We start from the raw sequence: 16,608 nt of genomic DNA on the forward strand, positions 1-16,608 counted from the left end.
TCCTGACGAGACGAATATCGAACGAAAAAAGGGGGGGGGGAGAACGGATAAAATATCAAGATTTAATCTTCGAACTCCGTAGACTCTACCCAGACCACTCAGTCACGATGGTTGTTCTGATTATTGAAGCCTTGGTGGAATGATGCCCTCTCTACTCTCGAATCTCAAAATCATACTACCTTGCCGCAATTTTGCAGAAATCTCATCCGGACTGATGAAGATGGCTGTCATTCTTGGCTCACTGCGCTTACTCAGGGCACATGATGCTCGGACCCTATTATCATTTACCCCAGTACAAACTTCGATAATTCGATAATAATAATAATAATAACCCACCCGAGAACAAAATGGATGGGTCAGTAGTATTGTCCATTGTTTCATGAAAAATAAATGTTGTTGAAAAAACATTTGTTGAAATTTGTGTTTTCAGGTATCGTCCCCCTACGGATGACAACTCGCAAAGTCAAAACTTGTGTGAGCTAAGAATTAACGAGGTCCTGTCTTTTACCGTATGATTTAAAGCACGTTTTATATGATCAAAACGAATTTAACTGGTCATTATACCCAAATAATCAGTATACCATTTGAAAAAAGTACAAAAAGAATTTTATTAACATCTGGACTTGAAAAATGTGTGAATTACATAAAAATTAGGCATGATTTACAAAATTTCGACTGGTCAACTTTTATGAAATTGATGAGGTTCAAAAAACAACAACTTATTTCGTTGATAACCAGAAATATATTATAAAAAGAAATAAACCTTTGATCAAATTGAAAGTGTTGGATGACACCAGGTTTATTTCGTTCAATAAATTAGAAAAATGTGAAATTAAAAAATGATGTTGCAGAAGAATATAAAAATTAATTATCATAAAGGAGCTATAAACAATAATAAATTCAGTAGTAAAATCCTCTCGAAAACTATCAACACCACATCATGAATAGAAAATAAAACAAATCTGTTGGAACGATGGTAAATTTGAAGAAAATGACGTGAAAATCGCAAATACGTTGAGTGAGTATTATATTGAAATTGGTGTAAATTTTGCCACTGAAACAAATTATATTCCCCATATTCTATCTACCATTTCAGTTCGTTTTTTTGATGTCAACCAATCCCGTTGAAATCAAAACATCTATTTCTAATCTTCAATTAAATAAAGCTCCTGGTTATAATATGAATTGACTTGAAACGTTGAAACAAATTTCTAAACAAATTTCCGCTCATTTGTCTCTTCATAAAAAAAGATGATAGAACTTTACTGATCATACTATACCTATTTCATTGATCTCGAATTTCACAGAAATATTTGGAAAAATAATGTATTGGTCAGATGAATACTTAACCAAATTCAGATAACATTCGAATAAATAATTCGATTCATAGATGGAAATTTAACATCCGATGCCATAAGCCATTTAGTGAATAATATATAAGAATCAGTCTATGAGGGGATCCTGTGTTTATCTCTCCAAGGCCTTCGACACGGTGGACCATGGTCTGCTCCTGGATAACTTGGAGAGGAAAGATGTCTGGGGATGCGCCCACAGACTTTTCCAAAGCAATTTTTTGAACAGAAAACAAATTGTACAAATTTGTGATACATATAGCAATGAGATGGAAATTTTGTGTGGAGTTCCTCAGGGTACAGTGCACGGTCCGATCTTATTTACAATATATTTGAACGAGGGGAAAGTTTTGGCTTTCTACTTCTACACATTTCCACAAAAAAGGGTGAATCTTGCGAAGAAAGAGAGAAAGCAATTAATTTCAAAATAAACTTTTCACAAAGAGGTATAAATTATGCAAAAAATAATTTTCAGACACAAATTCAAAAAAAACCTCTCCTAACAACTACTTTCATGTAAACATTGAATTATACGAAAAAAAAGTACTTTCGAAACAACTACTTTTATATAAATATTGAATAATACCACAAACACTCCTGAAAATATGACTTTTTCAATTTAAATAAAATTTCATTTACATGGAACATTGTCATCCTCAATGGTGGAAATCCGATGTTTCGGAATAAGACACTTGCTGTATTGCCTCTTCAGCACAAATAAGGATGCAATTACAAATTGAAGCACTCATAAATCTACTCATGTCATCGATAACAGTACGTATTGACATTCATTCTCTTATTTCATTGAATTTTAGCCATTGAAATATTGTTTAAATTGAAAGGGGTATATTTGTAGGAGAGATTATATTTTCCAAAACAAAAGGTTTTTGTTTTTTTTCTCTCCATTGTTATACAAGAAATGTGGGAATCTTCCAAAGACAGGAAGAACACAATCAATTTCGAAAAATTAACTCTATACAAAGATGTGTAGATCGTGCAAAGAAGTAACTTTCAAACACAAACTGGAAGAAAAAGCCCTTTCGAAACAGCAATTTTCATATAAAGATTGAATTACACGAAATTTTATATAAACGCTGAAATGTACATAAACAATTTTCTCTATTCCGTTTGTATTCCAAACACTCATAATGGAATCGAAACAACTACTTCTAATTTCTTCAGATTCATGAAGATCCCGTTTACATATTAGTTCTATTTCAATTTATAATTTTTTTGAACGAAATGATCTACTTTTACCATAAATATTTCTATTTTACCCACTGATATTCTGGAACATACTTGCATTGGTTTTTACAGACTTTTATTAGCCTCATTTTGAAACTGAACCCATGTTTTCCAATCATCAATATCCAAATCATTTCTTCAGCTTCCTAGTCGATTAGAATTATTTATTCATTCCATTGTGTTACGATTAATTGAGCTTTAGGATATACTTCTATTATGGAATTGTAGCTCAACTTTATTACCTTCCTTCCGTACATAATGTGTTTCTCTAACGGAACCATTTTAATGAAGAATAGAGTTCATGCTTTGAATTTTAACAGAATCAATAGGTGTAACATCGATCAAACGTGACTGATCACTTTGAAGAAAGTATGTGATTGAATTTGTTTTCATAGTACGACCTTCAGAGTTCTACAATAAAAAAGATATGGTTCTTGTGACTAAAAAAATCTTTATCGAAATTCAGCGAAATTTTGAATTTAGAAAGAGTTATCCGATAATCAATAATGTTGAAACCAATAAATATAATAGTAGCAGAAATTTAGTTATTTTCTCAATTGCTTTCAAAGAAAATTATGTTGTTTCGTTTTAAGGAATAGCAATTTTGTTTTCTATTCTTCAAATGTTTAAATTAAGTCCTATATTTGATTTAATAATGGCTTTTTTCGAATTCCTAAATATTCATCTCATTTTCAACACAACACTTGTATAAATTGAAAATATGAGGTAGTTTTCACGAAATTCGTCATGAACTAACAAGTCGATTTTGGAAGTATGCTTATACTATTGAAATGAAATCAATTCGTCTCTTAGCGGATGTCTCAGAGAAAAGCCCATTAGGTATTCCTCCAGTCATAAACATATAGAGAAAACAACTTAGGTTTTATTTATAACTACACATGAATAAAACAATGATCCATCGGCAAAAATGTTCGTCGCATTTTTTCAATTAATTTCCACTAGTTGCCAGTTACCTCAGAAACCCAGATATTTTTCAAGTCAAAAATCTGATTTTTCCTTTTGCAGCAGTTGGATGAAACATTTTGATTTTTAGCTTTTTCATTAAAACTCGTTGGCATATCAAAATGAAGAAGCTAAATGAAGCAATTATTTTTCAATTATTTAATTTTTTTTTGTAAAGATTATATTAATGTTTTTTTTCACTTGTTCATTGAATATTTATAAAAAATGAACTTTTACGCTAAATTTATCCAATTGCAAAAAGTATACTGAAAAACGAATCAGATTATTTAAAATTTAATAAAAAAAATCATGATGAACAGTAGATGGTTTTCATTAATATAATTTTTGGTATTGGATTGTTCAAGTAATAAACATTTGAAAAATTTATGAAAAAGATTAGTAATGTGAAATAAGACGGTAGATATTGATAGAAGAAATGGTTCTTCAATAACAATATCCAATAACAAAAATTTTCATTCATCGAATGCACTTTTAGCAATGATCTTTTTTAACGATAGCTTTCTTAAAAATTGCTATTTTTCATCAAGAACTAGTTTCCAAAAATTGTCTTTGAAAAATATCTCAAAAACTGCATTTATTCAAAACATTTTTTTCTAAATAGGAGTAAAAAAACATTTTGTTTTCAGTAAAAAACAGTACGAATAATTAATATTACTGGAGTTTAATCCCAACACCATTATTTTATTACGTTATTTTTAACACCTCGACACGTGTTTCAATCACCAAGTGATCATCTTCAAGAGGAAAATTATACTTCATTTAATCTTCCTGTCAAGGGATACAAATGTCCAATACATGTCGAAATTTAGATCAGAGTTTTCCAGCGACTTATTGAGAGTTTTGATGTACATCAAAATAGATTAAATATTTTCCACCTGGAGTAGCGGAGTAAAAATTGATCAACGGGAGTAGATTTACTGCAAATAAAATAGCTTTGGCAACACTGGCCAAGTTTGAGCTACGTAATGTCGTTTAACTTTTACAAGAGCAGAGTGGCGCAGTGGAAGCGTGCTGGGCCCATAACCCAGAGGTCCGTGGATCGAAACCACGCTCTGCTATTTTTTATAAGAATCAAATTCAAATCGTTAAGTTCAAAGGATCGTGTATTTTCCTACATTTTTCATTTCAAATTATTTGAGTAACATTTCATTGCGAAATTTTCAATGAAGAGTTTACAAAACCGCAACTCGTGTTTCGCTATATAATTGCTTCCGCAAGCGTTTAATATAGGACCTTTCAACATTTTCTATCCAAAAACTCCGCCTTCGGACTGAAAAGTTTGATCACTCTTCCTATTGAGATGCATTTCAACAAATCCTTGAAAGTTAGATAATATTGGCATCCAGAGTTTTTAAACTCGCTGTGAATTGGAAAAAAGCAATGTTCCTTTGGAACTTTTTCTATTTCAAATAATTCAAGTAAGAGAAAGTTGCGATTTGTTGAATCCTGAGCACAAATAAATATTTCATGCAAACCTGTTGACTATTTTTTATTATTTTTTCCACGTTTAACTTCCTTCACAGTCGTGGTGTACATCACAGTATTCATGTCTGTCTTGAAAACCCAAGGAAATATAGGCATGTAACTAGGTTCAAATAAGGGTCCATAATTCATGACTGAAAGGGTTATTGATGAAAAAAATTGCAACAGAAGAAGAAAATTAGACGAGAAAGATCGTCCAATTTAGTTGATACTTACAGAAATTACACTGGAAATAGCTAACGTAATCAGAAATCTTTCACAATTTTGAAGAAAACAGGAAAGTTTGGTTTTGTTGCAGACGATAACCCACAAAACACAAAATTATTCAGATTATGGGAAATTTGTTAATTGGAATAAAGTGAACGAAAATAGATTATTTTTAGGGCATAACATAGTTACTTTTCTCCATATTTTTGATATTTGAAATTATTTTAATTCCAACAATAGTTATTGACATTTAGATCAGAGCACCTTGAATCACAGAAATGACAACAGATTTCCTGTGGATGATTGACATTTTTGATGTACTTTTCCGATCAAATCATACTACATTTTTTCTTCTGGAGTAGCGGAGTAAAAATTGATTACTGGGAGCAAATTGTTGCTTTGGCAACACTGTTCAAGTTTCAGTTTGGTTATGTCGTTCAGGTGTTCTAAGAGCAGAGTGGCGCAGTGGAAGCGTGCTGGGCCCATAACCCAGAGGTCCGTGGATCGAAACCACGCTCTGCTAATTTTTTTTCTAGGAATCATATTCAAATCGTTAAGTTAATAGGATTACGTATTTTTCTACATTCTCTATTTCATATTATTTAAGTAAACTCAATTGAGAGATTTTCACTGGACAATTTACAAAACCGCAACACTTTCGCTATACAATAGCGAAACACATAACATATAATGAGTTTAAACATTTTATATCTAAAAATTCTGTCCACAGACTAAAAGTTTGATTAGACTTGCAAATCTGTTGACCATTTTTTATAATTATTTTCACGATTAACTCCTACCCCAATCATGATGTAGGTACATCACATTGTCTGTCCTTGAAAACCCAAGAACACGCAGATATGTAAGTAGGTTCAAATTAATGTTGAAAATATCCCATACTCATAAAACAATAAAAAAAGTTTCGTAAGGGTTCCATAATTCATGACTAAAATGGTTAATGATAAAGAAGAAATCATCAAAATATCAGATTTATGGCAACCGAAGATGAAAATTCCACGAGTAAAATCGCCGAAATTAATTGATACTAAAATTATCTGGAAATAGCTACTTTTACACATTTGAAAAAACGGGAAAATTTGCTTTTGTTGCATTTAACCCACAAACACAAAATTAACCAGTCCACTAAAAATTCGTTAATTGGAATGAACTGAAAGAATAATCAACGAGGACAGATTAAATTTTGGGCATAACAAAGTAGGTAACTTGTCTCAATAGTTTTGATACTCGAAATTATTATGATTCCAAACATAGTTATTATTATGAAATAGAAATATGAAACAGAAATGAAACAACAAAACCTGTTGACATTCAGTTAAGAGAATCTTGAATACCAGAAATGGTAGCACTTTTCCCGCGGCTGATTGACAGTTTTGATGTAAACTCTCGATAAAAGTGGGAATATTGTCTGTTTGGAGTGGTAGAGAGAAAATTTACAATAGGAGTAGCTTTGGCAACACTGCTCAAGTTTCATCTATGTATATTATGTCGTTCTATTTTAACACGAGCAGAGTGGCGCAGTGGAAGCGTGCTGGGCCCATAACCCAGAGGTCCGTGGATCGAAACCACGCTCTGCTAATTATTTTTTATCGATCGGATTTAAATCGTAAGGCTGATAGGATCGCGTATTTTCCTACATTTTTGTTTCATATTATTCAAGTAACACTTGTGACAGTAGACTGTAAACACATGTTTCGCTATACATTAGCTTTCTCAACCGTTTTCATACATGACATACAGAGTTTTAACATGTTCCATCCAAAACCTGTGCCCTCACTCTGAAGAGTTCAATTAGACTCTTCATACTGAGACACATTTCAATAATTCCATGGAAGGTGAATAATGTTGCCAAGAGAAGATATGCATGATACGTAAGCAATTTTCACAAATAAAATTTTTATTCTAGACGCGTTTCGCTAACACCGTAGCTTTATCGGTAGTAATCGGTATTACCAATGAAGCGAAAGGCTTCTAGAATAAGAACTTTATTTGTGAAAATTGCTAAATTATTATCATGAATATTAACAATTTTCATCAAGTAACGGGTCACTGTATTCGAGATATCTCTTAACCTCATACATCCAGAATTTTCAAACCTGCTATGAAAGGGAGAAAAAAATCCTTTGGAAACATTCAAAGGGGCATTGCTGTTTGAAATATCATGTTCATGGAGCCCTTGCAGAAAGTTTCACAGAAATTTTTGTACCGACTAGAAGCTAATGAAAAAATACACTTCCCAACGATCTCACGAAGTTCAATAAAAATATCCACAGAAGCTTGTGCTGGTTAAAAGATTCAGAGTACCAATTCTGATTCCGGCTGCAACGTTATTTGAAATTTCTTGTAACTGGCTCAGAGGTTTTACGTTGCAAAAATCCACTCTTCTCATTTTTCCTAGGTTTCTGTAGATTCATTGTAACGATGAAGTAATCGAGAGTGACATCAATCCATGTTTGGGGGAGTGAACATGTGGATGGTGCAAACCTATTTCCGATATTTATGTGAAATTGTTGTTTACCAATGCTTTCTTAGTGAGATAGCCCGCTATATAACCGAAGATACAAAGTTTTCAGTACTACTCGTGCAAATCCCTAAAAGCTGCAACAAATAATTGTCAGGGCATGTTGATTGCTAACCCCAGACAACTTCAATTGATGTCATTATTCGGTAATTTTGTTTCTATTGCTGTTGTTTGTTGTTGATTTGCCTCAATATGAGAAATGAAAGCACATTTTAAAGTTTTTTCGAAATAAAATCATTCATATGGAATTTCTCACTGATAAATGAACCAGTTTTGGGAAAAATATAAAAATATTAGAGCTACAATATACCACTTAAATGATGCATTGTCTTTGTCATTGAATAAAATGATAAAATAGAAATTGATTCTCTGGAATTGTTTATGTTACAAGACGTCAATTTTTTTGTTGAAAATCCGTTTATATTCTATACTTGATATTTCAATCAAACACGGTAACTCAAACAAGGAAAATATATAAATCACTTTCACCTGCAAAACGATATTAACTGAATGTGAAAGTGCCACACATCGAAAAAAAAAAATTATCGATATTTCATACGGGTATTGAACTACATACGCCTGCTTGCAAGTACAAGATCATTTAGAATGGAATGGTCATTGACCATGAACCGAAAGTTTCACTGAGTGCAAAGAAAACTGCTCTTGAATTTCTTTTATTTTATATCATTATCTAGTTGATATGACAATGACCTCAAATTGAAATTCAGAATTGAATTGGTTTTTAATTGTTCAATGAATGTATCTGTTCCGGATTAAAATTTACAAAAACAACTGCAACATGTTTTGATAGTCAACAGATTTTCCAGCAAAATTTCCATGGAATTAACGGTAGTTACAGTTGGGACGATAAAATACATACTTTTGAGACGAATTTCCACCAAACAAACAAAACCACGTGGGTCACTATTTTTGTCAACAACGAAATGTCATAATTTCCTGTCTTCCATATTCTATTCGTCTTCTCAACACTGATCTCATCCAGTATCTTGTTTTTTTAGGTTTCGCTTCTTTCGCTTTGAACATTCGATTGTAAAAGACTGCAGACCATTAAAAAAATGTCGTCTTGAGAAGGCATGATTAAAACTGTTCCTGTAATGGAAACGACAGAAAACATTTCACAAAATATAAACGTGACTCAGACTAATTTTTGTCTGTTTCAAGTTTCAAGTTTGTTTTCGAAACTAAAACAATTTTTTTGTTTGTTTTTGCAAACGAAATTAGTTGCAAGCGAGTACGTTTGGTGGAAATCCGCCTTTATATAGCATCTTTTTTTTTCAATTAAAAAAGGACGACAAAAAAATTACAATTTACATTTAAATAGAGAAACGTGTTTTTCGTATAATTCAGCGTTCATATAAAAGTATTTGTTTCGAAAACCTTGTTTTTCGTGTAATTCAATGTTTATATGAAAATAGCTATTTCGAAAGGGCTTCTTCTTCCAGTTTGTGTCTGAAAGTTATTTCTTTGCATGATCTACATATCTTTGTATAGAGTAGATTTTTGAAATTGATTGCTTCCTTCCTTTCTTTGGAAGATTTTCACATTTTTTGTATCAAGATGGAGTAGTAGAAGGCCAAAAACTTTCTGTCCTAAAATTATTCCTTCCTCAAAATATATATACCCTTTCTATGGCCGGAATTTAATCAAATAATCGAATGAACATTATAATCGTCATAAATGCGAACTGGATTTATTGTTATTTTGTAGTTAGTACCTGCATTAAATGAATAAAGGGTAATAAACAAAACTCATTTATTATTAATAACAAAACACACAACATGTAGAAATCATAGTAAATGTTCAATATGTCTACCTTCAGACATTACGCATGCGTCTAGACGTCGGTGCATTGAGCCACATATTCGCTCAAATATTCCTGGAGTCTCTCTGATTACCCAGCACGCATCGAAGAAGCGGTTTCTTAAGTCCTCTACATTGCGAACAGGAGTACGATAAACCAAATGCTGTAAATGCCCCCAAATAGAGAAATTGAGATCCGGGGATTGAGGGGGCCAGTTCTGTGGTCCTCCTCAACCTATCCACTGATTTGCATATATTTCAGTTAAATGCTGACGTGCTACTTGACTATAATGGGTGGGAGTCCCATCATGCATAAAAACATATCCCTTCTGACGCCCAAAGGAACTACCTCCAGCAGTACTGGATGCACTTTTCTTAAAAACTGAACGTATGCCTCACCATTTGATCGAGGAGGTAGAAAATGAGGCCCAATTGAATCGTCCCCAATAATTCCGAGCCACACATTGAGAGAAAACTGTTCTTGATGGTTAGTTTCGACAATAGCGTGAGGGTTTTCATCAGCCCATATATGGTAATTATGAAAATTAATAATCTTGTCCCGAGAAAAACTACATTCGTCTGTGAATTCTATCGTCTTCAGAAAGTCACAATTTCTTCTAATCATTTCCAGCATCCAATTGCAAAATTCAAGACGGTTCGGAAAGTCTCACGGTAACAGTGCCTGTACTCGTTGCAGATGGTAGGGGTGTAAGAGTGGTTCCTTTACAATTCGAAATATCGTCATATGATCAACATTTAGCTGGAAAGCAATCTTTCTAGTACTGGTAGTAGGTTGTGCTTGCCCAAGCTGTGGTTTTCGTACTTCTCGATGGCGACCACAATCCTGCGTTCTTTTATCGAATGAACCATATTCTCGTAATCGTTGATGAAGTCGAGCAAATATTCTATGTGAAGGATGCTGCCGTTGAGGATACATTTCAGCATATCTTCTAGAAGCTTCTAACCCATTCCCCTGCGACAGACCGTAAATGTAATGCATATCAGCCATTTCCTCATTTGTGTATGCCATTTTAATAACAAGTGAATTATTAAAGTAACAAATTAAGAACAGAACAATAACACACAATTAGTATTATTTCAATTTCGAAAATTCACAAACTGACAGCGTCATACCAATTTAATTATCACTATCGCTAATAGCGACCTACTAGATAGATTAGTTTCGTATTTTTGCATTTATGACGATGTATCTCTGTAGTTATTCGTAAAATAATTTTTTGCTGCGAACTGGTTTATTTTGGGCAAAAAACCCAAGAAACTTTTTTTATTTAGAATGAAACAGGCTATCGGAAATACATTTTTAAATGGTAAACAAATAATAAGACAAAAAGTTACATTGGAAATAAATTTTAGGGATTGCGTTTTCCATCCCTTACAACCATGGGGTAAATCAAATAAATTTCTGGCTAAGTGTCTTTTTGGTAGTACAAAACGTCAGGTTAATTTCAATATTGTAACTTTTTTAGTGTTTGTGAAAAAAATTGTTATACAAATTTTATGTACCCCCTTTAAGGGGCTGTATCTTAACAATGGATGCTCCAATGAAATTTCTTTATATGAAAGTTTCTATCTTTTTTTCGATGAGAAATCGCCTCCTTAAATGTTTTACACTTATTTAGTTACACCTTTAGTTCATTTTTGGAATTGATTGCTTCCTCCCTTTCTTTAGAAGATTCTCACATTTTCTGTATCGAGATGGAGAAGTAGAAGGCCAAAAACTCTCTGCTACGAAACTAATGTCTCCTTAATATATAGCAATTCAATTCATATCTATACTCTATAAAACGATTTTCTTATAAATCAGAGAAAGGTCAATCAAGTCACAGGCAACAGCTAGTTCAATAATGAACATAGATTCAAAGTTTATTGTTCTTCTGTATAAAACAAGATACACTAACGTATTAGATTGTATTTTCAAAGAGTTGAACGTGAAAGTAGCCTTCAAAACTGTTTGCTCAATTCAACAAATGTTGGGTATCTGTGACAAAAATATATTGATCAGACGAAGCGAGCCATTAAAACTCATTTCAAAGAACATGCAACACACCCGGTTTCGAAGACCAGAAAAAACTGCCTGTAATTGTTAAGATACATGATCCTAGATTTTTAAAGTCTGGAAATAGCAAAATATGGTATGAGAACTATGAACAGTGACAACGGTCCCATCCCAAACATCCCATTGTTTTTCTGTGTGTTCTGGTAAATATTAATTGAGAGTTTTGGAGTGAAGAGTTAGTTTTGATTTATTCTACGCCACTGGTTCTAGATTTACTTTTCATCAAAATAAACGGAAGCAAAAAAAATCGCAAACGAATAATGAAGAGATATATTCAAAAAAAAGACTAATTTCATCTGAGTATTGCGAAAATATGCCATTTGACGTTATTCAAATAGGATATGGTTTTGTAACAGCTGAATGCACTTGACACTAGTTACCGGTTGTTAGTCTTTCGTGAGAAAGTTAATTCGTCTTAATTCATATGACTAATGCTAACGTGGATAAACTCTACTTTCTAATTCTTTTAATTTACATGATTTAGTTTCTTCTAAATGTTTTACTTGATTGAAGTTTCGAGTAGAATCCTATTGGAACGAACGCAATATTAAAGTGTGGCGCCTACTTTACGTTAGAGATTATGACATGACATACAAGATCCATCATCATTCAAAACTCAAAACAAAACAGTTTCCAAAAAAAAATTTCTTCATACTTTGAAAAACATACCTTTGAAACCATAGTTCAATTCAAATTTTTCATTATGATGATTACATTTTGTAATTTGAAATTTTCTATTCACGATAATAATTGAAAAATGTTCACAAACATTTTTTATTTCTAGGCTCGTTTCGCGTCTCTGTGGACACTGGTATATTAATAAATCTGTGGATATTACTGTGGTGAGCTGCTAATTTTTGTTATGTGGGTGATTAGAATAGTTGTTCATAGTTTTGTCTGTACCTATGGGTTGGTTTGTGATGAATTGTGAAAACGTGTTTGTTGTTGTTTTTTGTGATTGTCTTGAAAGTTTATCGAATTATTGGTTTCTAGTTTCATTGTGAATTTAATGTTCCATGAATAGAATTGACATATTGGAATAATGACTCAGAATTACTCCTCATAATGGGGCATTCTCTAAGCCCCCTTCTTAGCTGAAATTTTCATGGACAACTTCGAAAAAATTATACAACAGCATGCAATTTCCTAAAAATGTATTTAATGGTATACGTATAGATACTGACGATGTGATAGCTTGTTTCACAGGAACACAAAGACTAATACATTCATTCTTCCAATACATCAACTTCATTCATGGGAACATTGAATTCGCAATAGAACTAGAAACCAATAATTCGATAAACTTTTCAAACCTCACGATTACAAAAATCAATAACAAACACGATTTTACAATTTACCACAAACCAACCCATACAACTATGAACAACTATTCTAATCACCCACAACAACAAAAATTAGTAGCTTACCACAATCTAATCCATAGACTCATTAATATGTATGCTAATGGCTACAGAAAATTTTAATAAAGAATAAATTTTAATAAAACAAATTGCAGTTTATAACTTCAACCTTGATAAAACACTTCAAACATGCTATTAACTGAGTTTACTCATACATGAAATCATTTGATGAAAGTACTGTGCTAGCGAAACATGTTGTGATATATTTTTCAAATAAAATTTGTAGAAATCAAATCGTGAGGTGTAGTTTTTTAAACATGAAATATAATACTGGCACTTTCAAGACTCTCACATAGGTATACCAAAAAAATGAGATAAAATAAAAACACTATTTACCAAAGAAAATATCAATATAGCATATAAGACTGGGTAAACATATAAAGAACAAGTCACACATAGACAATGATAATAGATCAAGTGCCTACAAAGTAACATGCGGATCATGCCCTAAAGTATATGTAAGAATGACTTCGAAAACGAGAATCTCCGAACATGAAATAAGTTTTGAACTGGAGAAGACCAATTCTACTATTCAAGTAGGTAAATCCAGGTGGTTTTGTAGTGATTTTTGAAAAATATGGGATTCAATCGTTTATTAATGGCATTTACTTGTTGATGAATTTAAATAAAATTATTATACCTTCATCTCTGAGAAAGTTTGAATAATTACTGTTTGACTTGACGAATGGGACATTTCTTCTTGAAATTCCCGTTGTCTTCTTAAGAAGTGAAAAGCAAAACTTAAAAATACTGTTGTAGCATATTTTAGGAGTATTTTTCTTGAAGAACAGACTGTGTTTAAGGTTCAGAGGCGATTACAAGGCGTAAGTTTCCCAACTTGGAATTAGTCAATACTTCACATTTTTACTTATATCGATGAAAATATTGAAAACAAGAAATTGAAGAGGTATATTCCAAGGAGCTTCCAAAACCATATTCAGACCTGGTAATTATTTATTTTTGACCTCAATATGACCAAAAATATTTCGTTCTGACGAATATCTGCAGAATGACAAAACCATTCAGGACCAAAGCTATGTAGAACGGTAATGTAAATGACGTTAGAGCTATGGAATAGTATCGCTCAGCTTTGGTAATTTTTTTCAACTTTATGATAAAGAGCTAGTCATCAACAAAGAACTCTCATATTGTTACAAGTGTCCACATAATTTGCTGATTGAACGGATGTATAATATATCATGGAAGTGTTGTTCGTGCTGAAACCTAAACGAACTACCGCAGTCTAATCGAAGTAAAGCATGGCAAGTCACTATAGAATTTTGTTAATTCCTAATATCACTCAAACATTTGGCAAAAATACCAACCACGACTTATTCTTGTTAATAATGGATTTTTCGATGGATGATTTGGAGTTTTGAGGATTTGATTTACACTCATTATTTATCAAATGAAGAAGCATTATAATAAAACCGATTGTGAATTCTCATCATCAATCACATAATTAACAATTGAATGGAATTGACTCAAATCAGGTCACAGTGTCACCAATAACAGATTATGAACTTGCTCATCTGGAAAGAATACTAGGTACTTACTTGTGTTGACTGAGAACAATAAATACTTTTTGTTTATTTGATTCTGATCTATCGAACAGATATCATTAATTTTCCAGTGTACCAGTTTACCAGTTACAGTTAATTACCTCCACCTTTATAATTAAGGAATGAGATATTCGGAGAAATGCGTATCTACAAGTTATGAAAACAAAAATTATTCCACGTAATAATCCCCTACGAGAAACTTGCTGATGTGTAATTAAAAATAAGGTTTACAGGCTTCAGTGACAACCTACTTATTGTTTTCATGTATGTTCCATAATTTTTATGATTCGGTAGATCTAGTTACCTCCCAATTGCTAATCACAGTTGTTGAATAGACTAAAACGTTGTTTTTGAGATATATCCATCAAGGAATTATATAATGATTTTGTTTGTACTATTTCATATACCTATGCCTCGAAGGTAATTTTCGTTAGAGTGAACACAGAATTTGAGAAACACCTCTAAATTTTGGTTTCATATTCATTTATATGAGTTTTTTGTGTGGTAGACAACATTATATCTACTTTTGTGTGGACAGCTTTGACTTCAGAGTAAAACAGGTAAAAAAGACTCATGATTGAAAAGCTTTTTTGCGATGATCTGTTTTGCAATAATAATATTTATGAATTTTCACAATATTGATTTCATTTCCAAAAACGCGTTTCACTACATAGTAGCATCCTCAGTTGGACTGATACTTCACAATACACTTTATGTAAATTATCAACCCTAATTAATAAGGATTACTGATTAGGTAACAAGTACAAACCATATGAATCATTGGTACTAATAATTCGAATAATTTTAAGAAATTTTTCATGGTAAAGAATCAACTTTTTGTTGGTAGTTCAATACGAAATTTATTGGTTTACGTTTATCAATTTCCAGGGATTTCAGTAGGTTTAAATTTTGTCTTTCATTTTTTTCTAACAGATGACATGCATAGGTTGAGATAGTTTTATTTCATCTGTGTTAGGAATCACACGTTGAAAGGTAAGACCTCTTTAATCCTCAGCTCACACAAGTTTCGACTTCTGAGGGTTGTTGTTCGTAGGGGTGCGACAGCTGGTTAACAGTAAAACGGATTTTAAACAGATTTTTTATATTGTGTTCGGAGATTCTGGTTGTGAAATTTCTAGAGTTTAAATATTTTGTATGCTAGTTAATGTTCTGTTTAGCTCGTAGTCTCCTTATCTTTCTGATACCTTGCACATGTCAGTGTTTTGAAAGTGCTAGTTTTACTTCTGAATGAGGATATACCCATTCAACGACTTGTTTGAATAGTTTTTTGTCTATGATGTGATGAATAACGTCCGGATTTGAGTTATTATTATTTATTATATCGTTTCATAATATATATATATATATATATATATATATATATATAAAAAAAATCTAGAAAGGTTAATGCAGTCAAGCTGCTGGAAAATAATTCCATGAAAATCAAAAAATAAATAGATAAGTACTCTTTGATATATATATTTATATATATTTATATATATATATATATATATATATATATATATATATATATATATATATATATATATATATATTGATATATATATATATGTATATATATATATTTATATATATATATATATATATATATATATATATATATATATATATATATATATATATATATATGTATAATATATATTATTCACCGTCATTTGTTTTATAAAATTTAGGATATTAATGAAATTATCTTTGACATAGGGATAATAATGATTCTGTGAATCATGCAATGCTGAACTGATGATTTGTTTGATCTTCTTTAGTTTTCTCAAACAATTTGATCTTCTTCTTGAAGATGATTATTTGGTGATCGAAACAGATGTCGAGGTGTTAAAATATAGGTTTGGTGTTGGGAAAAAACTCCAGTAATATTCATTACAAGTTGATAAAGGTGATT

The 16,608-nt window shown here is 31.8% G+C and overlaps 1 protein-coding gene and 3 non-coding genes across 5 annotated transcripts in view; all 4 read left to right on the top strand.

Annotated features, from left to right (window-relative positions):
* Window positions 1-16,608, top strand: part of LOC111503801 (uncharacterized) — a 169,400-nt gene that overhangs the window by 56,601 nt on the left and 96,191 nt on the right. The gene's annotated exons all lie outside the window — the stretch shown is intronic.
* On the top strand, window positions 4,568-4,639 carry TRNAM-CAU (transfer RNA methionine (anticodon CAU)). The gene has a single exon. It is a non-coding gene; the product is annotated as a tRNA-Met (tRNA).
* Window positions 5,722-5,793, top strand: TRNAM-CAU (transfer RNA methionine (anticodon CAU)). Its single transcript has one exon. It is a non-coding gene; the product is annotated as a tRNA-Met (tRNA).
* TRNAM-CAU (transfer RNA methionine (anticodon CAU)) lies at window positions 6,795-6,866 on the top strand. Its single transcript has one exon. It is a non-coding gene; the product is annotated as a tRNA-Met (tRNA).

Source organism: Leptinotarsa decemlineata, unplaced genomic scaffold (assembly GCF_025532065.1).
Source record: "Leptinotarsa decemlineata unplaced genomic scaffold, Ldec_3_MD MMD2_tig00001344_RagTag_RagTag, whole genome shotgun sequence".
Taxonomy (NCBI): domain Eukaryota; kingdom Metazoa; phylum Arthropoda; class Insecta; order Coleoptera; family Chrysomelidae; genus Leptinotarsa; species Leptinotarsa decemlineata.